This window comes from Lissotriton vulgaris, chromosome 12 (assembly GCF_964263255.1).
Source record: "Lissotriton vulgaris chromosome 12, aLisVul1.2, whole genome shotgun sequence".
In the NCBI taxonomy this organism is placed as follows: Eukaryota; Metazoa; Chordata; class Amphibia; order Caudata; family Salamandridae; genus Lissotriton; species Lissotriton vulgaris.
In genome coordinates, this window is record NC_141700.1 from 743,439,886 (window position 1) to 743,462,796 (window position 22,911).

At 42.4% G+C, this 22,911-nt stretch overlaps 1 pseudogene; it reads left to right on the top strand.

Moving 5' to 3' along the window:
• LOC147678533 (vomeronasal type-2 receptor 26-like) overlaps positions 1–22,911 on the top strand; it is a 45,392-nt pseudogene that overhangs the window by 7,038 nt on the left and 15,443 nt on the right.

Genomic DNA, 22,911 nt, shown 5'->3' on the forward strand with positions numbered 1-22,911 from the left:
GTTTGGGTCGTTGCACAGCCTTTCTATAGTCTCTTGGAATATCAATGGTTATAAAAGAATAGTGCTCCAAGAAAGTTTTAATAACATCCTTAACCTCTTCCATGCACGCGACGGCCGGGAGCCGTCACACGTCACGGTGGGCATGTGCGCAGGACGGTCCTCGGCCGTCCGAATCCCTGCCCACTAATGGAAACGCCCGCACAGCGTGGAAAATCCTCGTGCACAGAAGGGTTTAAGAGTAATGACATTGTGTGTTTGCAAGAAACTTGGCTGTGCGACGAAACCCTAGTCACTGAAGGGTTTGCCTACCATCTGAAAGCAGCAAGGAAGAACCCTTTTGGTAAACCCTCTGGGAACAATTGACATTGGTATCCACAAAAATTGCCAGAAAAAAGGAACACCTCAAACTAAAATGTAAGTGGGCACTAGGTAGTAGAGTGCTAACACTGAATGATGACCCATGCTACGAAGGTATATGTATTGTTAACGTATACATCTAGAAGGGAAAGGAAGATGATTATAAGGTGGACCTGGAACATTTAAAAAAGGATATAGAGACCATATGTGATACCTACCCGAAGGATGTGTTTTTGATATTTGGCGATTTTAACCACAGATTAAACCCCCTAAAAATAGATTCATGGTGCAGAGATTTGTTAAGAGCCTACAATATAGAGACCGCTAAGCTCCCCAGCCGTGACATGTCATCCCAAGATGTGGCTCTTGGACAACTGTTGGGTTCCACGGGTTTGATATGTGTAAATGGTAGAATGGCAGCTGACCGCCCAGCTAGGCGCACATTTACAATAGGGCAGCAATTGTGTCCAATAATTTCGATGTTTACACATGCTTGGAGCTTTGAATTAATCAAGCACTTTGAATTAGTAAGAGTGGAAGGTAACAATCACTATCCTTTGTTGACTAAACTATATGCAAAAAGCGTTATTCAGAGAGAGGCAGTTCTTCAAACACATGTACATTACCCTAAGCGACTGACAACTCGTATTTCAGAAGAGCATATTAAAAAACTAAGTGCAGTACAGCTGACTCTCACATTAGAAAAATCACCATCTGAGAATGATAACATCTGGTATGAAAACACAATAAGACAATTGGTAGAATGTCTTAGGATAAAAATTAAATGTGGTAAATCTGGGGCAGCAAGTAAGAAAAGATCCCATATTAATAACAGTCCATGGTTTGACGGGCATTGCCGTAAAGCAAAAGCTAGTATCAGGCAAAAGGAAAGAAGACTTAGAGGAAGGAACAACGACGAACTGTTATCTAACCTCCAGAAATGAAGGTTTGAATATAAACAATCATTAGGAATAAAAAAAGAATTTATAAAGACAGATGTTGGGCAAATTTATTAGCGGGAATTGAGGAAAAAAATGTGAAAGGCTTCTAGAAGCTGGTACAGGAAAGCGCCAGTAAAGTTTTAGGGTCTCTGCAGTGCTCGGTTCCTGAGGATAAATGGGTGGACTATTTGGGGGAAACCTATGGGAAGTGGCTAAGGATACATCAAATATATATAAAATAAGTTCAATTGCATGGCCAGGTGTGAGGGAAGAAATAAAAGACCACTTTACCCCCAGCCACATTAGGAAGATAATATCTAGTCTAAACTTAACCCGTGCAGCCGGCCCAGATAACTTGCCGGCAGTTATTATAAAAACAAAGCCGGAGTGGTGGTCAGAATTCTTTGCAAATATGTGACAGAGGATCCTTAATACAGGGATTGTGCCAGAAAATTGGAAAGGAGCAATTGTATACCAATCCACAAAAAAGGCGACGTAAGTGCCCCAAAAAATTACAGATTAATAAACCTTCTTGACGTAGGTAAAAAAGTATTCGCCAAAGTAATCATGGGATTACCTATGGACTGGGTGGAAGAAAAACAGATAGTGCCCCCAGAACAGGGAGGGTTTGAAGAGGGTCACTCAAGGGTTGACCACTGCTTTGCTCTCTGGTCCATTGCACGGAAGTCAATCGAGCAGAGGGGCAGTTTGTTCTGCTGCTTTGTGGACTTCCGCACAGCATTCGATCTTGGGAACATGGAGCAGCTGTGGTTGACCTTGTTAGGGTAAAACATCCCATGCAAATTAATGACCTTGATCCGAGCCCTGCAGACAGAAACCTGGACCCAGATCATCTTGGATGCAGAGGGAAGTTTATCTTGGAAAAAACAGATTGGTAATGGGCTGAGGGAGGAGTGCGTACTTGCCCCCCTGCTTTTTTTCCCTGTTTATTGCAGACCTGCCCCTAAACTTAGGTAACACAAGAGGGGCAAGACCAAAGCAAGGTGGAAAACATATCTCATGCTTACTTTACGTGGATGATCTGGTAATTATGGACCAGATGGAGATTGGTTTACAAAGAAAATTAAACATGTTTGAAGAATACTGCCAAGTCAAAAAACTTGTTAACGTGGAGAAGACCAAGATCCTATGTTTTGGTAGAAGAAAAACAAGGTTCTTTAGGTATTCGGGTACAGAGAAGTTGGAAAAAAGTAACAGAATACAGATACCTGGGTATGTGGTTCAAGAGTAGCTTGCAATGGTACACCCATCTTGATGCACTAAAAATGAGGGAATCTGCTTCAGTGAAGGGATTAAAAAGATTTAATAGTGTGTATGGTGAAATGTCTGATAGACCGGTCCTAAAGGCTTACTTAGCAATGGTACCTCCCCATTTTTTGTACGGTGCAAAAGTACTTTATTTGAGTGGCAAAAATAGGTGGGACATAGAGGAGGGAAATATTCTGAAAAATCTATTCCCTCTACCTAGATCGTCAATAGTACAAGCAGCACGACTAGAATTGGGAATCACCTCATGTGGTATAACAGCATGCATGGCTTTATTACATTTCTGGCAGCACTTGGGATCAGTTGAGGATGATAAAATCTCACAATGGTGCAAGAATGAAATTGTAAATAGTGAGCTAACCTGGCAAAAAGGATCAGAGCCACTATCAATAAAGCATGTTGTATGTTAAAGCTTAGGTTATGTCCCCAGTCCCTCCAACTTAAGATAGATAAGAGGGAACTTAGGATCCTGGAAAAATAAATTTTTCAAGCTCAGGACCAAGATTACCGCTTGCAGAAAAGCTCAGTTCTCCATATGGCCTCAGCGTGGCAAAAATAACTACAGTATATTGACAGGCTACCTAGCTGCCCATTAAGGCGAGAAGCGTTAAGGTTAAGAATTGGGGTAAACCCTTGCTATGCGAATAAAGAGGTAAAAAGCTCTATGATGAACAACAAAGGAAAATGCACGTGCCCTTTAGGAACTACATGTGATATTTTACTTCTTTTATTTGATTGTCAGAATGTTTTAGAAAAACAAAGAGAGTTTTTATATCTGATTTAAAAAGTATATGATATTAAAAACAGGACGCAAGCTGTAAACCTTTTAGTGGAAATAATTAATTTAGATATAGTTTGTGCCATGGGGAAATATATAAAAAAATATTAAAGAGTTCCTTAAATGTAAAGAGTATTGAGGTGACTTGATTTCTAAACTTACAAGGAGAATGAGCTATAAAAGGACAAAAGTAACACAGTGAGAAATATACGAATGTTTACAAGTTTAAAAATTAAATTGTGTGTTTTTGAAAGTTTTTTAAATAATGTTTAAAGATTATAGGCTTAAAATGTGTATTGATTATTCTATTATTCTTACCTACTTATTTTATTGAATGATATGTTGCGTATTTGTATACTTTTATGGTTGTAAAAGACCGAATAAAGTTTTATTGACTGACTGAGTAGTAAAGGATTCTATCGGCAATGCACCAGCTAAAAAAGAGAGATAAGAAATTATTTATTGTTACGGCAGTAGCACAAATGTGTATTGCCACAGTCTGACAACCCAGAACCTCATACATTGTCTGGATGGAGACCTAGATTTTTGGCTGTCTATAATATGGAAATAAAACTTTATGAGTGAAAGGGATGAAAACTGCAGACAAGGGGGATCCAGTTACATCAGTCTGATACACAATGGATTGATGGTTTGATATAAAGATTATATTTAATGCTATTGATAGTCCATATAGTTTAGTAACAAACTAAATGATTGTTGCTATATCTGTATTATGGGGTAATCTTGTTGAGGATATTTTGGTGGTCTGGAGTGTTTTATACTACCTTCCCCCTCGATGCAAGGTTTAAATTTTGCCCACTGAGCAACTCAGGAAAGTATTATTTATTGCAGCTGCACTTTATCTGTGACCTCCGCAGTCATGCACCAGCTTTGTATTGTATAGCTGATTTGCACAGGCTTATCATGTTATGAATTTCTAAAAGGGACAACCGATCAGTCATTAGGCTGCCTTTTCTTTCTTTTTTGTTTTTCTTCTGTGATATTAAGAAGATGAAACAATCACACTGATGGACCTTTGAGTGGTGCTCCTTCTGTGTTTTTAAAAAAAATGCAAACAAAAATCATTTAAAATAAAAAAGAGCATCAAGGACCTAGTCAGGAATAATAGAATAGTTGAAGCACTTGTTTTGACCATGATAATCTGAATGCAGAGTACAAAATATATCATAATCTTAAAAAATTTTTCCTTTTGAAATGGTTTTCTTGTCAGCATTGTTTCTCTTTGTTAAAATGTACGCCAGCAGATTATTTGTGGTAATATAATTTGATAATCTGGGGTAACTGCTACTGGGGAGGTTTTATGTCAGGGGCTTCCAGGCCCCTCTTTCCTCCCAGATGGAGGACAGTGGTGCTTTAAAAAAGATTATTCTGCCTGTGGTTGATAAGGGTGCTAAGAGTACATATGTTTCCCACACTGGTGTGTTTATTATATTTACATCTTTGAGAACAAATGGAAGACATTAAGTTAAACTGTGAATGGGAGTGGATTGCTGGTTGAGTTGATCAGTAAGAAAATTCATCATGCCTTAAGAAAGGATCTTTTGAAACACCTTTCTTTTAATGTTAATGTTCATTTTCGAAAAAAAACTGATAAAAAGAAGTTTGCCAAAAAAGATAATCACGAAAAAGCCTCATGCCTTCTATTTCTCTTTCACCACTAGTTACTTCATTATGTCAAGAATGTACGTTTCAAAACTGAAGCCTTCTTTGACAAGAATGGTAACCCACCAGCAAGGTATGACATTGTAAACTGGCAGCTGAGTCCTCAGGGCACTGTTCAGCATGTGAAGGTGGGCACCTATGATCCCAGTGCCCCTCCAGGCCAGCACCTCCTTGTCAATGCCAGCCTGATACAGTGGCCCGGTAAGGAGAAACAGGTAAACTTCAGCAACCAAAGCAAACACTTTACATTTTAGAAAGTAAAAGGTAAACATATAGGCAAAACTGGGACTCTAGTAAGGTGGCAAGCATAATGTGAAGTTAAGAATATATGAATTGTTTTGATTCCAGTTGTGAAACATATTATTTTTGGCGCTATGAATGTGACCTCCAATTTCACAATGCAACCCATCTGCACTGTGAATGGTGAAGTCACATCCAAACACCCATGGCTAGAAACCCCTTTTGTGCATGCATCAGAGGGAACTCTATTGGAGACACTCATGACATTCTTTGGCTACAGCTTTCAGCTTCAACCAATAGGAGATAATTGACTTCAAACAACTGGTGTTAAAGTACATTTTAGGTATGTTTTAAAGTGATTTGTTCTTTCAATGTTTGTTTAGAAGTGCAGCAAGTAGGAATGTGGCTGGCAGGCTGCCAGCAACATTTCCAGCCCTCACTGCAATGTACCTGGCCCTCAACCCACCATCCCACCAAAATACTCATTAGAAGGGCCCCACCCAGCCTGCAAATGTCAAATTATGGGTCTGAAATATAAAATCTCTGCATTTATGTGACAACAGTCTCTGGAACTTCCAGCTAATAGCAAAACCCTTAATGTCCTGCATTCCTCATGTGTTTTGAGTAAAGCAATTCCTCTCATGTGGGAGGGCCTAACTCACAAGATAGGAATGGATCAACGCTTGTAAAGATGTGGAAACATCATTGCTCCCACATTGACTTCACATGGTCCCAGTTGTGACTGATTCCTTTTGGGTGTGATAGACCCCTTATTATTCATTAATGTTGTTATAAACTTTATCGTAAAGCAGAATGGTAAGCTCCAGAGTTTTGTGTAACTTAACGATGGCAAAAAATTGATTTTATATCAATATCATGACATTTGCAGGGAATTCTGGGTACGATAAAGTGAGGGAATTCAAGCAAAATATTAAATCTTAGATGTCCATTGGATATGAGCTTTCAGAAATATTAAGGGATGGCAGCTTACGTTTGCTGGTTGCATCCTGGCCAGAGACAGCAGTCATTCTGCAGAGAAAGTGAGAAGAAATTCCTATTTCAGGCACAATTCTGAAACCTTTACTGGGTAAGTGTATATTAAAATTACTGCCAAAAAGCACAAAGCACGATTGGGGATATCTGGTCACGTCAGACCGAGACAGAGTCACAAGTTCAGACTGACTGTGATTAAGCATGGGCTGGCTACAGAATACAGTTAGGCCAGCTGAGCACAGTACCTTAAATCCAGTTACAGATCATTGCGTGGATCGAAGGCGATGCGTTGGTTCTTGAGATACATCAAGAGTGCAGTGCAAGGTCTGGTTGTGTTAACGTTGGGGATCCCGTCAATGGGGCTTGAGTTATGAAGTCCGGTGTTGGGGATGCGATGCGCAGTCAAGGCAATCTGTCACTTTTGATGAATTGTGAAGCTGCAATGTGGAGCATTGTTGTCGAGGCCGCCATTCATGGCAGATACAAGGAGTTGTGCTGGGGAAAGCATCATGCAGCGGCAGTTCCGAAGGTGATGCATCAGTCCGAAGATGTGGGTTGTGCCGGCGACGCAAGTCTTTTGCAATGGGTCCAATGCACGCAGCAGCGGTGATGCAGTGGTTCTGCTCGAGGTTGCACAGCTTAGCATGGGAGATGCATCTGTTCTGCTTATGAATGTGTTGCTCAGAAGAGAAGATGTGTTGGTTACTCTGTCAGGCACCTTAGACCCTATATAAAGGGTCTAGGACTGGGTGGCACCACAAGGCAGGGCTGACACAGTTAGGAGACTCCAGGATCCAGTGGCTGGAAACCTAATATGCCCCTAATGCTTCAGATCAGGAGGCTAGCCAACTTGCTCTTGGAGTCACTCTGTGTTCTGAGTTGAATAGATGCAGGTCAATCAATCAATCAATTGGGATTTATAAAGCACTAGAAATCACCTGTGAGAGTTTCAATGCGCTGGAGTTGCTTGATGCTTCACCGTGTTCTGTTCATTCAAACACCTGTGTCTTGAGTCTGTTTCTGAATTTTCCAAGCGATATGTCATGCCTGAGGTACAGGGGAAGGTAATTCCGGGTTTTGGACTCCAGGTGAGTAAAGGAGCATCCTCCACCGTTGGATTGGTGGATCCAGGGGGTATCTGTGAGGGAAAGGGAGGCAGATCGCAAGTGTCATTCGGTTCTTGATTTATGCTGGTCCTCCATTGTGCAGGGCTTTGTATGCGTGGATCAGCATCTTGAACTAGCATCTCTCCCGGATCGGGAGCCAGTGTAGCTTCTTGAGGTGTGGTGTGATGTGACTCTGTCAGTGAATGTCAAGGATGAGTCTTCCCTCTGTGTTTTATATTGTCTGTAGTCTCTTCCGGTGGCGTGCAGTGATCCCTACATAAAGAATGTTACTGTAGTCCAACCTTTTAGCATTGAGGGCTTGAGTGACGGTCCTTCAGGTGTCAATTGGGAGCCACCTGAAGATCTTATGAAACAGGAGGATGAGACTGCATTTACCTGTTTCTGCATAGATAACCCGCTGTCCATGATGATGCCACCCCATCCAATGCCACTACACCCTGGGTATATCATGCCAGAACACCACGCTTGAGTAAATCATCTCACACTGCTGCACATAGTATCCCTAGCACCCTCCTCTTCCTCTGTCCCTATCCTTTGCCCTGTCCTGGCCTGTTCCATTGCAAAAAAATCCTGGGTGGAGACTGTCATCCCCCCCCCCCCCTTCCTTCCCAGTGATTAGCAGATTTGAGCATTTGTAAAGCATGTTTTCATCTATGATATGACCTCATCTTTCTCTCTCTGTGGATCATGAGATTTAGAATACAAAGCTTTATTCCCTTGCTGTGGGCATTCCGAGAAAGGGAGGCAGCTTGGAGATTGGATTTGGTTTTTTTAAGAGGGTATTCAGGTGGGATACCAAGAGCCTAGGCGACCCAGTTGGGCAGCTAATCTACAATTGGCAAAGTCTTTGCCAGAAGTGGTGGCAGCTAAACCGGAGAAAGAGGTTCAGTTAGGGAGGATTGTGGTCCCTTCCTATGAATGACGACTAGCGGAATTGATCATGTACTTCCTAGGGATAGTCTGCAAAAAAGACGAGAGGGGAGTTCAGGATGATACATCACCTGTCCTGGCCTGATGGGACATCAGTGATTTATTTCATGGCCATCAAAGACACGAAGTAGTGTAGATGGTGAAATCATTGATGCATTCAGCTTGGTGTGGCATTGTGGGAGGGTGTGGAGTTAACTAAATATGACAACAAGTAAACCTTCCTGCTTTTGCCTATCCACCAGCTGGATTTTCCATTGTTGGGTATGCAGTTTGGTGGAGATAACTATGTAGATAGAGTTTTACCAATGAGCTGTGCAATATGCTGTTCACTGTTTGAGGCTTTCAACACTTTTTTGCAGTGGGTCTTTTCAAACTAAAGCTGGTACAAAGAGGTGTCCCTATCCCTGGATGATTTTCTGTTTGAAGGCACAATAACACAGGTGAGTGTCTCAGAGTGATGAGGCAATTTGTGGATTTGGCAAGCAAAATGGGTGTCCTCTTGGCCTCGGAGAAAATTGAAGTCTCCAATACAATTTTGATATTTTTGGGCATTAAATTGGGGACGGAGGAGTTGGTGGCGAGGTTACCACAATGCAAGATACAGTAAATATTTGTATAAAGTGATTGGTTTGAGGCATTTGGTGTTAAGGAAGGTACAAAAGCTGTTGGGGTTGTGCGTGCAATTTTCTGTATCTGGAGGACCTTTCTAGAGAACTTTAATGGAGTGGCTATGTTGTTTCTGGATGATAACACAATTTGGCAGGTTTAGATTTTTTTCGGATGGAGCTGGTGCTCATGGTATTGTCCTATTCTGGAAATTGGGTGGTGTTGCAAGAGATGGCCACCAAATTGGCTGAGTCACTTTAGAAGCGTTTCCTTTATGGAGATTTTCTAATTGTTTCTGGCACTAGCGGTTAGCCAACCGAACAGCAATGTACAGCGCAGACAACATGACAGTGGTGGAATTGGTAAGCAGAGCATGAGAGCTTGGAGTTCTTCAATTTTTGAAACAGTTCATGTAGCATTGCTTAAATTGAACATTGCTTTCAGAGCAAAGCATGTGCCAGTGGTGTAAAATGATATAGCAGACTCCTTGTCTCATTCACAGTGGCGCTGTTTTCACAGCCTGTCATAGGAGAAAAAGACAGGAAGACACCACTAACACAAGACATTTGGGTGATAGGGGAATTAGTGTGATTGGACTACTGGAAAGATTATTAGCGGAGTCTAGGAGGAGAAGCTATGAGCCGGCATGGAGGGAATTGGAGAGTTTTGAATGAAATTCACAGATGATGATAGTGTAGGAAAACAGAAGCTGGGAACAGAGAGTTATATGTTTTGTGCTGTATTTTATTGATAAAGGCTTGCCTACCACAACCGTTGCAGGAAAATTGGCATTTATGTTGTTGTACAGCAAGTTGGACTGGAGTTTTGACCTGAAGGCTTCTGGGGATGACTTTGAAAGGATGTCATAGACAGTAGGGTAAGGAATCTGGTTTGAGGGAAGCCATAATATTTGAGTTGTTGCAACACATTCTGGAAGCCTTGCTGGTTTGTTATTATGATCTTTTGGAGGCTTTTAGTTTCAGATTAGGCATGCTGTGTATGTTGGTTGGAGCTTTCCGGGTCTCGGAGTTGCTAGTTTCCACACAGAATGCAAGAGTTTTGCATAGTGAGGTACATCTGGAGCGGACGCAATTGAAGATCTGGTTGAGGAGGTCAAAGACAGACAAGGCAGGGTGGGGTATATGGGTGTGGCTTTGAGAAGGGAACAGGTCTAAGACATGCCTGGTGAGGGAGTTGAGCAGGTTTCAGGTGTGGCAAAGGCAGGAAGCAGTATTTGCCATGAGGGAGGAAAAAGAGTACTGCTTTCCATCTACTGGCAGTGCTGCGCATGGCTTTGAGGAAACTGGGGATGGACAAGCAGGGTCTGGGATGCATCCATTAAGGAATGTTGAAGCCATTGCGGCAATGGAGCTGGGGTGGGATTGGAGCCAGATTCGGAGAATAGGTAGATGGACATCTAAGTGCTGCATGTGAAATAGGGAAGTTAGTTGGTTAAGGGAGGTCAGGGCATGTGAATAACTACTAACGTCATTTTTTTCACCATAGGATGTGTGGGCAGTCCAGGGAGGAGTGAACATATGACTTTGATAGTTGGACATTCTTTTGTATGATGGGCAGCTAAGTAGGTGGACAAGCAAATCTATGGAATATGCCTTGGACTATCCAGTAGCAGGCATGAGGAGCTATGGTAGGGTAGCAGTGGGATGCGATGGGGCAATTTATTTCCTTTCCTAGTGAAGTTGGTTCTCCAGGGGGCGTTGATCAGATATGCTCCTTCTATATTTAGGGGACAATTATCTGATCCAATTATCAGGTCTGATGCTGCTGCGGCACATGCAGCAGAATTTACAGTTGATTTCCCAGGGTCCTGTCTGATTTGGATGTAAATTGTCCCTAGAAGATAGTGGAGAGGAACATGAAGCATTCAATTATTGAAAAGGGTGCATGGCAATGGACATTGAGGTAATATCCCATGGGGGCATTAAGGAGGAAGATCAATTTATTTTTTGTAATGATGGGGTGCATCTCTCAAAGTTTGAAAATGCATACTTCATGATGGGAGTAAGGGATGTGATTGGTAAGCTCTGAAACAATGAACTGTGGTCCAGTAGAGTGCTGAATAGACACCAATAAACAAATCTATACCAGGGGGGCAGTAGTACGGTCTATGGGTTTTCCCTGTTTGGTGGTAATTGAAGGATGGAGAGTCAGATGCTGGCATATCCACCCCTTGGGGGGGGGGGGCACAGGGAAGGGGAAGTCGACTTGCATGGTTTTTGGAACTGGCCAAGGAGGCTTCATTTGAGGGATGCTTGGTAGGGTAAGTGAAAGAGAAACTAGAATCTATGAGAGAATTTAATATGGCCAGTGTTGGGAAGTGGAAAGAATGAGGCCAATATATGAGAAGTTCTGAGGTGAAAGGTTTGTGCATGGTGAGTTGTTAGGGGATGAAGGGGTTTTGTTTCAGGACTAGGACTTATTGAAGAAGCTGATGTTATGTTAAAGTTGTATTGAAGTTCACAAACTGTATTACAAACCTTTCCTAATAAAATGGCCTTTTACGCTCCATAATAATATAGTGTGTGATTATCTCACAATGAAGGGACCCGGGGAGTGACAGGCAATGCCAGTTTCCCCCCCGGTTGGGGCGGGTGGTAGGAAAAGGTATTTAAGGGTCAGGAAGGGCAGAAGTCAGCCTCTTCCTGACACATCACAATTGGGGCGACCGGGAAAGTTTAGTGAGAAAGAAACACCCACCCTACAATTTCTTGAAGATCTGAGAGGGGTTTTCTAGCAATGCCAGGATTGATGAGAGTTTGCAGTAGTTGTGGGGATGGAGAGGCAGATGCATATGTATCCACCCCTTGAGGGGAGGACGGGAGAACAAGCGAGGGGAAAACAGTGTGCAGGGTTTTTGGGGCAGGATAAGTTATGTTATGTTATGTTATATGATCTTATAACGCGCATAGATACTCCAAGGAGTGTCCTGGTGCGAACCTGAAAAAGGGTCAGAGTCAGAAGGCAGAGCAAGAAGAGAAAGGTTTTGAACTTTTTCTGAAAGAACTCAGGATCTTTGACGCCACGTAGGGCCAGTGACAATGCATTCCATGCCAGCACAGCTATCCGGGCAAAAGAACTCCTGCCAAGCCTTTGGCGATTGAACCGAGGGGTCTGCATCAAAAGTTGGGAGGAGGAATGCAATGGTCTCACCGCAGTGTAGAAAGCAAACCTCTTCTGCAAGTAGATAGGTCCCAGACCATGGAGAGCTTTTTGGGTGATTGATAGAATTGTAATTTTTTTTGAGCCTCCGCTGAGAGCCAGTGCAGAGATTGCAAATGAACCTGCAAACTGCACCTGCTGGAAAGGCCCAGCAGGATTTTGGCAGCCAAGTTTGAATCACCTGTAGTTTGTTAAAAAGGTAACCCGGGATGCCAGCGTACAGTCCATTGGTGTAATCAAGGCGGGAAAGAATTAGAGCATAGACAACAGTTTCCTTTGCAGAATTCAGAAGGAAAGGAAGAAACTTCCTCAGAGTTTTCAGGATGCTAAAGCAGGTGCCAGCCAGCTTCTTGACCTAAGATGAGAAGGTCAAGTTCTTGTTGAACCAAACCCCAGATTCTTGACAGAGTCTCACTTAGAGCTAGGTAAAGGGAAACCTGGGGCCACAGCTTCTCTCTGAAGTTGGCAAGAAATGTGCTGTACAAGAGGATCTCAGATTTCCCCTCATTGCACTTGAGATGTGCCTGAGCGAGCCAGTGAAAGACAGAAGACAAACAGTGTTGAGCGGCGAGGACTACATCATTGCCTCGTCCCCAAGAAAAGAGAAGCTGGGTGCCATTAGCATAGGCCATCACCTTAGCCCCTAATGCCTCCGCTAAATGAACCAGTGGGGTCACATAGATGTTAAAGAGAAGGGGGCTAAGGGGTGACCCCTGGGGAACACCCGTAGCCACTGGTTGGGGAGCAGAGGCTCACAGTGGAAGCCAGACCTGCTGCAAATGACCCTCCAAGAAGGACCTGATCCAACCCCAGACAGACCCGGATACACCAATCTTCGAGAGGCGATCTAGAATGAAGGAATGGGGCACTGTATTTAATGCTGCTAAGAGGTCCAGCATAATCAATGCTGCCCTCCTGCCGGCATCCAGACACTTTCAAATTGCTTCTGACACCTCCTATAGTGCCGACTCCGTAGTATAAACGGCCTGGAAGCCCGATTGAGCCGGGTGGAGCAAGCCCGAGGCCTTGACGTACTCGGTGAGTTGATTTGTGACCACCTTTTCACAAACCTTGGTCAGGCTTGGCAAAAGCGAGATAGGGTGATAGTTTCCGGGAATTGATGGGTCCAGGGACGGCTTCTTAAGGAGATGGAGGATTTTTGCCTGCTTCCAGGACGCTAGGAAAAGAGCATCCCGCAACGAAATGTTGATGATCTGATTAACTTCAGGATTGATAAAGTCTGCAACGGTGGCCAAAAGTCTGGCCGCACAGGGATCAGTTGAGGAACCTGATTTCAATGCCTTACAAATTTAAAGGGCGCTGGATAAATCTATTGGGAAGAAGAATGACAGAGTGTGCGAAGGGTCAACTAAAGGCCGGACAGATGGACAGGGCATGAGTGCTGGGGCACAAGAAGAGAAAGTAACTTGGATGGTGCAAATTTTATCCAGGAAAAACTTAGCAAGAGTATAGCACCAAGACTCCGAAACAGGAGCAGAGTGCGCCAAAGCATTTTTGAGTTATTGTTAGCCTGGTGGATACGTGATGTAAAGTATCAGGTTTTTGCTACCGTGATAGCGGCGTAACTGGGTATACTAAATGGATTTCTGATTCAGTGTCTTCACTATCCTCACCGCGCATCAAGCAGGAGTGGATGGTCAGATGCCGCTGTAAGGGATTTCAGTAAAAAATTCTTAGTGATATCACACAGCTGCAGATAAGAAAAGAATAACTCATCCCTGGATCCTTCGACTAAACAGCTCGAAAAGTCCACAAGGTTCTTTTTAGGAAGATCGTTTAACACAGCTGAAGGGTCTTGTAGGTACCACGCTGCAATTAAACCATCCATGGGATGCCTGCTAATTCCATAAGACGCTGGCGGTCTTTTATCCCTGTCAAATGAGAAAGCTCCTTCTAATAATAGAGCATTATGATCAGTCCAATAAGTTTTTAATGCGGTGCCATTTAGGCACAGCTGTAGGAAACCTTTGGAAGCAAATACATATTATTTGAGGCTTATCCTCTACCTCTATATGTAGGCTTAATCAGGCCCCGTTCAAAGATACAAGGGGCACCCTATTCACATAAAAAAAATTGATTTTAACATAAAAATACCTTGTTTCTCTATACACTCTTTGTTACATGTCACTTTTTTGTTTCTCTGACAAATATGTACTTTCTCTTTCTTGTGATTGCTCTGATATATATTAATATCAATCATTCAGGGTCCACAGAAACCTCTGTTTTTTGTTCAATGAATCAAGCTGTGTCCTTGAAAATAAACAACTACATCCTCAAGGTCGAATCTGTTATGTCCAATCCCATGGCATCCCACGCTGCATTGCCTGAAACCAAGCTACACAAGCCCAGTACTACATTTCCACTACCTACCTACACATTAAAGTCCCCACTGATTAACATTTGTTACTGGGCAGGATAGCCCTTTTCCAAGGGATATATAGGATCTCAATGAAATTAAATAACTTTTCGAAAAAACTACTATAGGAGTTGGATAAATCATCATTGTAAAAATAACTGAATAAAAACAAAAGAGAAGTCTATAATCATGAATAGGCAGTGTTTGGTAAGTGGAACAGCCGGTATTCATGGTAGACAATTTAATTCTAAGATTTAACTTTCCCAAAATAGTGAGGTCTGCTTTGGGCCCCCTGTGAGGGGAAGCAATGGCCAGGCAGAAATGCCTCAAAAAACCATTGTATATAATTAATGATATAACTCAAGTGTCTTGGAAAGCAACAAGGTCATAATTTTTATATACGAAAGCCAGTCTGGGTCAGAGATCCTACTTTTAAGCCAAGCAATGGTCCAACTAATCAAAGCAAAATTATTATAGTCACTTGAGACTTCAGCATCCTGCTTCCTCACTGAGACTCCACCTTGACATATAGTGCAAGATGTTGGTTGCTGAGTATTAACTGTGCAGAGCTCATTAACAAGAGCACAGCGAGTTGTGTCACTCTTTGCCTGCTGAACATCCATTCCAGAAAGCCCCAGAGATGATTCACAGACTCAAGTGCTTAAAAGCAAATCAGGGGGACTCACAGATTATCAATCTTGCTCATCAAGTTTTATTAGCGGTGCAAATTAATTATTACGCCTTAACCTTGTAGCGTTGTATTGGCTGGCAGGACAAGACAAATAGCTGAATTATGCTCAAAGTAAGGAGGCCTGTAAAAGAAACCAAGAGAAAAAATACTAACACCTCCATTACTAGCAGAAGGCTGAGAATACTGAGAAAAATATTTCTTTACAATCATTGGTTATCTAAAATTTACAATATCACTATTGGCTAGAATAGTCTTGGAGAACAACCAACCCAAGCCACACGGTGTACCAATAACATGTTTACAATCCCACACCTTAAAATGAGAGTGACACACCTTTTTTGGAAGCTGAATAGGTGTATAACACGGGAATACCCACAAGAACAACAACATATGGCCAACAGGCAGGATGTTGTTAATCACTTGCAACAAAGAGTACTGTTATACAGATTGAGGCTCTCGCAATAAAATGTGTGATGACACTGAAGGCACAACCGATCAATTTGGACCAGGTGCTTGGGCTGATGTGGCCGAAGCCTGTCTGACTGTGGGCTTTGTTCCGACCTCTGGTGACAATTATCCTTTGATGTTCCAAGGGTAATATTTATAGAAGAGGAAATTGGAGAGGATGAAGGACAGCTAGGTGTAACCATACATGTAGCCATATCGTCAAACTTAGACACATCCATAGCTTCCGTTTGAAGCATCTTCGGCTGCTCTTGGCACACAGTTAGAATTTTCCCAACTGATATCTCCAGATTGAAACATCTCTCTCTCTCTCTCTCTCTCTCTCTCTCTCTCTCTCTCTCTCTCTCTCTCTCTCTCTCTCTCTCACTCTTTCTCTCAGAGAGTCAAGGTATTCTTTCAAAGTTACAGGGAATCTTTGTAGCATTGTGTCACAAATGGAGTACTGTATACCCCCATGCAGTTTCAGGTGTCTAAACCTGATGTTGGAGAAGGAGATAGCAAATCTACAGTTTGTCTGGATTTCCGCTAATGCTTTTCGACTGGAGGATGTACTGTTGTGGTATTAACCAAGAGGTCCTCCCTGGGCTTGGGTATGGCAATACTCCCTTCGCGGTTCTCCCTGACTTAAGTCCACGGCAACCAGGCTGACCCCATTGAGTGGTTTGACGTGCAACTCCTCCATACCTATTAAACCTGTGGCAGAAGAGAGAGCTTTTCCTATGTATTCTATAGACAGAGGCTTCTCTGCTAGGTCAATTCCTTTTGAAACCACACTTGCAAGCCTTGCCAGAAATGAGTGTATTGTGGTGGGGTCACCCGAAGTTGCCTTGTTGTAAGTATTCTTATTACCCATAATATTGGCTTTCTGACACCAACAGGGAAGGAAACACAGTATTAAATTGCACAGGAGCAAGAAAGGAGATCACCCAGAGCTTATCCCCACGAATCAAGTCTGGTCAAACTAATGAATCCAGCAAAGCAACATGAGAATCTAGTCCACTTACTGAATTCCTTTTCTTCTCAAGCCAGAAGTTCAGGAGGTACGGTATACGATGAAGCCAAGATATGGGGCCAAGCCCAGCCTCATCCCGATGTGGATGGGACCAGACAAGCATGCCCTTGGCCTGGGCACACCTGTGCAACCTTCCCCTGTAAGGGAGACACACGGGCACCAGGGATTGTTAATCCTGCTCCTCCCTGCTAGAAAAGACTGCTGAGGGATATATGTTTGGCAACATTGTATATTAAAAAATAAAAATGACATATTTTGGATTTTATTTAAAAACTAAATATGTAATTGAAATAAATATAAAAACTAAAACAGTCGTCTTTAAATGTATCTATTTTACTTATCATAAACACAAACTGTTTATCAACTAATATATCTCAAACATATATTTATATTTTAAAATGAAACAATAAATACATTTTAAAATATAAAAAGTGCAAGTAACTTTTCAATTTAATATATATAAAACACACACATTTAACATTAAGTACATAACCTAAACCTACCACGACTATTTAACCAAAATATTGTAAAAAAACACATTATATGCAAATTGAGTGCACAACAATATTATAAACAATAAAAATTATAACCTATTTTTGACATCATAATATTGATGCAATGATACATGTTAATCAAAATATCTTTCTTTCAATATTCTTTCCTAACTCCCTTGCAATTACCACTGCCATCTATGACTTCTGTGGTTGAGTTTACCTTTATCTGTGGTGGTGATTTTGGCAGCTGGAAATATGGGATCTAATCTGATGTATGCCTGCTCAATGTCTGACTACAATGATGGCTGTTTGGGCATAACCAGAGGAAAGGACTGCCAGGGAAAGTGCAAGCTGCATTGGCTTTGTGTCATGCTTACATGGGCAACTGCTAACATATAAGGTGTCTAAGAAAGACAGGAAAATGACTCCATAAAGTTGTACATAACACCTCATGAAGTGAAGAACTCTTATTGGGAAGACTGAAAATGGATTAATTTAGACTACAACAAAGGGGCCAGGCATCAACAGAATATAGGGCCTAATTATGATGGCAGTGAACCTGCCACTGACAGGCTGTCGGTGGCAGGTTCAACCGCTATCGTGAGGCCAATTCCCACCCGCGAGATTGTGATGGCAGGCTTTGTGCTGGCGGGCGGAAAGCCTGAACGCCAGGGGTCTGACAGAAGCAATTGCTACAATTGTCCAACAGATCACCCCACATCCTCAAAATGGTGGTGGTGTCTAGCAGTCACCATCCGCCAGATTAAGATGCTGGATCCCCGCCAGCCTTTCCATGGCGGTTCACCACCAAGGAAAAGATGGTGGGCTTGACTTTGAGGGCCAATTGCTGGTCTCCCTTGTGCAAAGTCAGTTCTTTTTTGCACTTGGGGGGCAACAATGTGGCAGGCAACGCATGGTGTCTGCCACGTAGTGCAGGAAAATGCAAAACCTGCATTTTTCCAATTTTGGCAGGTGCTGCAGCCACCGCACCCAATGCAAAACAAAAAATGCCTTTTGCGGCCGCCGCGGTGGCAACTGCATAGTCATTTTATATGGGGGACTGTCGCCTTATAGGCGGGCGGTCCCCATCACCGGGACGATGGCAGATGGGCTTCAGTCCATCCGCCATCGTAAGGACCTCTATAATGATTGTTTGCCTGTTTTTCTATTGACATGATTACTTTAAAACATGGTTATAGCATAGTTATGCAATAATAATAAGAGCGTCTTTCATTTGTTATCTGCTGTGTGCCATCCTTTAGAGAATATGTTAGAAAGACATTAAGTTAAGGGGAGTGCAATGAAATGACTTAACAGTGCCAATGGTGAACTAAGGCATTCTTTTCAAATTTTGTGTAACTCTATGTCAGTCCAAGTAGTCATACTGAGCACAGAAACATTGATGATTTCCTGATACATGGTGACCTGTGGACAGGAGATGCTGTAGAAGGAACCTGTGAGCTTGTAACACTCCTACTCTGAAGTAGGAGGATCTGGGGAGTATGGGGTGGTGCAGGTTGGAGTAAAAGTGTAAAAAATGAGAGACGTTTGTTCTTTCAGGGTACATGTGCTACAGTACATCATGGCAAAAGATGGTGCATTGGTGGGGTCCAAGGGGTCACAACAGATTTTTATCTTTGGTGGTGATGGTGAATCTTTTGTTTGACTGCTAAGCAGCATGCATCTTCTATCAGTTCTTTGCTGCAGTGGGAAGGCTGTCTTACAGCCACAGAGGACTAACAACATGTATGTACCATATGTGAGCTTGAAGTACATCAACATCATGAAATTCTTGGTGTTTAAAAAAATTGTGAGACTGCTAGTATTAAGACGTTACATCTTTATGGGTGGACACTGTTGAAATATGTAGTAAGCCAGAAAAATGTGTCAAATACACTGTACATAAAGACATATGATGCAAGTTTCAATGAACAAAGAGTGTTGCAGAGCTTTCCATTACTCAAAGTATTTTATTGCCAATCAGCAGGTCCCATACTCACTGTGCAGTCCCAGCTGCCCACCTGGCTTCAGAAAAACTGCTAAACCAGGAGAACCTATTTGCTGTTTCCGGTGCACTCCCTGTCCTTTCGGAGAGATATCAAATCACACTGGTAAGTTGAGGTAATCAGTAATGAAACTCAAAAGTATACAATGAGCTTAACTAACAGTATTCACTGCTGAATAATATTGAGAAGTTTACCCAGCAGTGGGTAAACAATTTAATGTAAACAAAAACAACATAGAGTGTAGTAAGGGTCCAAGGGATATTTTAAGACCTGCTCGGGTTTCAATCCCCTAATAACAGTATTCATAACAAAGAAACCCAGGGGTCTAACATAGAGGATATCCAGAAACCTCAAGATAAAGAGCTAACATGCCTGCCTAGGTGCCTTGAAAGCCAAAGACCAAAATAGTCAATTTATCAGAGTAGGACAGATATCACAGAACACAGGACCAACAGTGAAAGTGAGTGAAACCCAAGGTTGTCTCTTGGATTCCCATCAAACTCTTGTAATGATCAATATTATCACTTGGTTATCCAACAGGGAGGCTGTGTCTCTAGATCATTGAAACCAAATTCCCTTCCCATAGGCGGAGTTGGGTTCCGACCCTCAGTCACTCCTAGGCCATGTGATCAAGATGGAGATGAGAATAAGTGCAGTGCAAAGAAATAATAATAAATGGTGATTTAAAATAGGATACAGGGTCAAAAAATTTTTTTTTATTAGGCTTGCCCTTTTCCTAATTAAAAACAAGAACAGTTGCAAAAAACGTGGTTTGAAACAAATAACCGCTTGTGGGCCAACATGTTTCAGCCTACAGGGATAGTGGTCCCAGGCTTTCTTCAGGGCCTCTGTTCTAAAAAATGTTAATGCTACTGCAAGTGCTATTATAAGCAAACCTGTGTCAAACTTAATATTTTGATATTTTAAAGGATATATTCAACCGGAACTTGGTTCCTTTTTCTCCGTGTCAATTGGTGTGTTTTTCATCTAGAATAAACATAACAAACAACACATGTTGGACACCGTGTTCTTAATTGAGCGCACTACTCTGAATGCATAAAAATTACAATCAACATAAAATCAAAGATTTTTTGTTCACTCACCCAGAAAGATCATGAGCCCAATATAAGCAGACTGTTTCTTTCATTTTTCTCTTTCAAAGTGCTGCGTCTGGATAGAAACACTTGCAGGAGGCTGAGTGTCCACTTGTCTGCCTCCCTCCCTCCCTCCATCCCTCCCTCTCTCCCTCTCTCTATTTCTTTCCGTCCGTCTCCCCCTCAATCTCGATTCTACTGACTTGCTGGCAAACTTCCTCCTGAATTCAGCAAACTCCGCGAGCAGACTGGAATTATATGCCCAGGCATACAGTAAACCTCTAACTTTCAGGGATTCCAATCCTTAAGTCTAGTAAAACCAGGCAAAAAGTCCTTAGGGCTGTAGTACCAGATTGGACAGCGGTGCTGTCCTTCAGATGCGGACCTTTGCTTGCAGATCACGGTTCTTCTTCTCTTTGTTGTTTCAGGCAGTAGATAGGTGTTGCTTGGCAACTCTTCCATATTTATTCAGTGTTCCTGGGCATCAAACAGGGGGGCATTCCTGCCCAATGGGATGCAGGTTGCCACCCTCAGGTATGACCACTTCCTCCAAAGTTTGACATATTTTTGCCCCAGAAAGCACTATTCTTCCAAAATCCAAGATGGATATACTCTCTCATGTAGTGTTAGATCTGTTTAAGCCAATCGACTGGCATGGCTAAGATTCTCTAACACTCTCCTACCAGCTCCTACACTAATCTAATTACAGGGGCTCCTGTGTGGTTGGGGGTGCAGGATGTTTGGGTGAGCCTGTGCTGTCCTAAAGTGTCATTCTCCCTTTTAGGACCACTATGGCCACTCCACCCCATCCTGCATTTGCTACTGCAGCTGCAGCTCTTCACCCACAGGAAATACTTTGTCTCTCTAGCAGGCCACTTCACACATCATTAAGACAGCTTGGTTCAGCCTGGCAGAATCAGGAGAGGGCAGCTGGAAGGCTGGATTTTGGCAGATAGAAAAGAAAGTTTTGTAACGTCTTTTCAGTAATAGTTATTATAAATCTAACAGTAGGAAGTTTTAGGATTTATCATAACTATCATTTTGAGTCTTTGAGTGACAATTCTAGCTTACTTGTGTTAATATGTGTACCAAAATAAAATATCCCCCTGTTAGCCTATTGAGCTAATTTCCTACAATGGAGAAAAGTGAAATTGAGATTTTCCCCCACCATGCCTTATACAACAAATGTAATAATGTCCCCACTTATAGTTACAAGGCACCCTACCCCAGGGGGGCTAGGGGAGACCTTGGGGTGAGGCATATGTAAACATAAGGTAGTATGTGACTTTGGAAGTACTTTTATTACTAAGTAGAAATTGCATATAATGTATCCTTAAAAGTAGTCTGCAAGGCAGGGCTGCCTTTTATAATGACAGCAGGAACTATACAGTGCACAATTAAGTGCATTTCATCTACTGGGCCTCGAAACCTAAATGCCCTACCATATACTAAGGACTTACAGTTAGGTTGTAAGAACCCATTGTAATTTTTCCTAATCACCATCTACTTTTAATAGGAACACAGACTATGAGTCTGGTTAGCAGAAACCCATGAAACAATCAGAGTCAGATAACCAGCATCTATTTGTCAAAATTGGAGCAAAAGGTTGGTGGACACTGCAAATAGGTCCTGGTTTTTCGCACAATTGTGTAGGGATCTATGCTTATTGGAATTGTGGGGATGTTGCTAGGAGGCTAGAATGTTATGATGTGAATAGCAGACAGTACAGAGGAAGCTGTGGAAGGAGCTGGAGGTCTCTTCACTTCTGACTAATAAAGACTTCTTCAACTATTTAACCTGGATTGGAGATATCTTCTTTACATTGGCGACGAGGGAACCCTATACTCTGGCAGGGGCAGAGATTGGAATTGACCTCCACCCCTGGATGATACTACAACTGAATTGGATTGTGGTATACAATTTACTCCTCCAACTTTGTTTCTTGCTTTTCTTCTCAAGGCAACCCTCTGGTATGTACATTTCAGCTTATATATTGCTCTCTATCTAAATCCTGGAAGTGGATAGATAGATTGAATTCAAGTTTCGAATTCTTTGACTGCCAACTGTGCGACAAGATTTTTATTTCATTATCTTGCCACCTTTGCACTTTAGTAGAAACCTTCTACTCTTGTTTAAAAAGCTTTCTTTCTATTGCTGCAAGAGCCTACAACTATTTTTATTGTGCCATCTCAAGCTGTCTGTTTAAGCGCCATTGTCTGAATCTTCTGACTATTGCCCGTGGCTGTGCTTGTGGATTTGTTTGGATTTACCCTTAATTTGCCGATTTTCCTTTATTTTGAAAAAATCATCAAACTTTCTTTACAACGCGATCAGCGCTTCTAGTGCATTATTTGAACTCTTCAACTGCCTACCTGTGTGCGCTGTTTACCGTCGTTGTCTGCATCGCGCTGTTGTTGCCAAGCATTGGATGTTGCTCGCGTCCGACATTCCTCCTTCTGCTGCGTTTCCATTCTGTCATCACGCTGCGTAGTGTCAAGCAGCGTCAAGAGCACTTGGCGGCCATCTTGGATTGGATTGGTTTGGTTTAACCTTCACGCAGCGTCAAGCAAGTACGGCGGCCATTTTTGTTTGGTCTTACTGTCACTCAGACCCGAATAAACGTGGCGGCCATCTTAAACTCTCGGCAAGG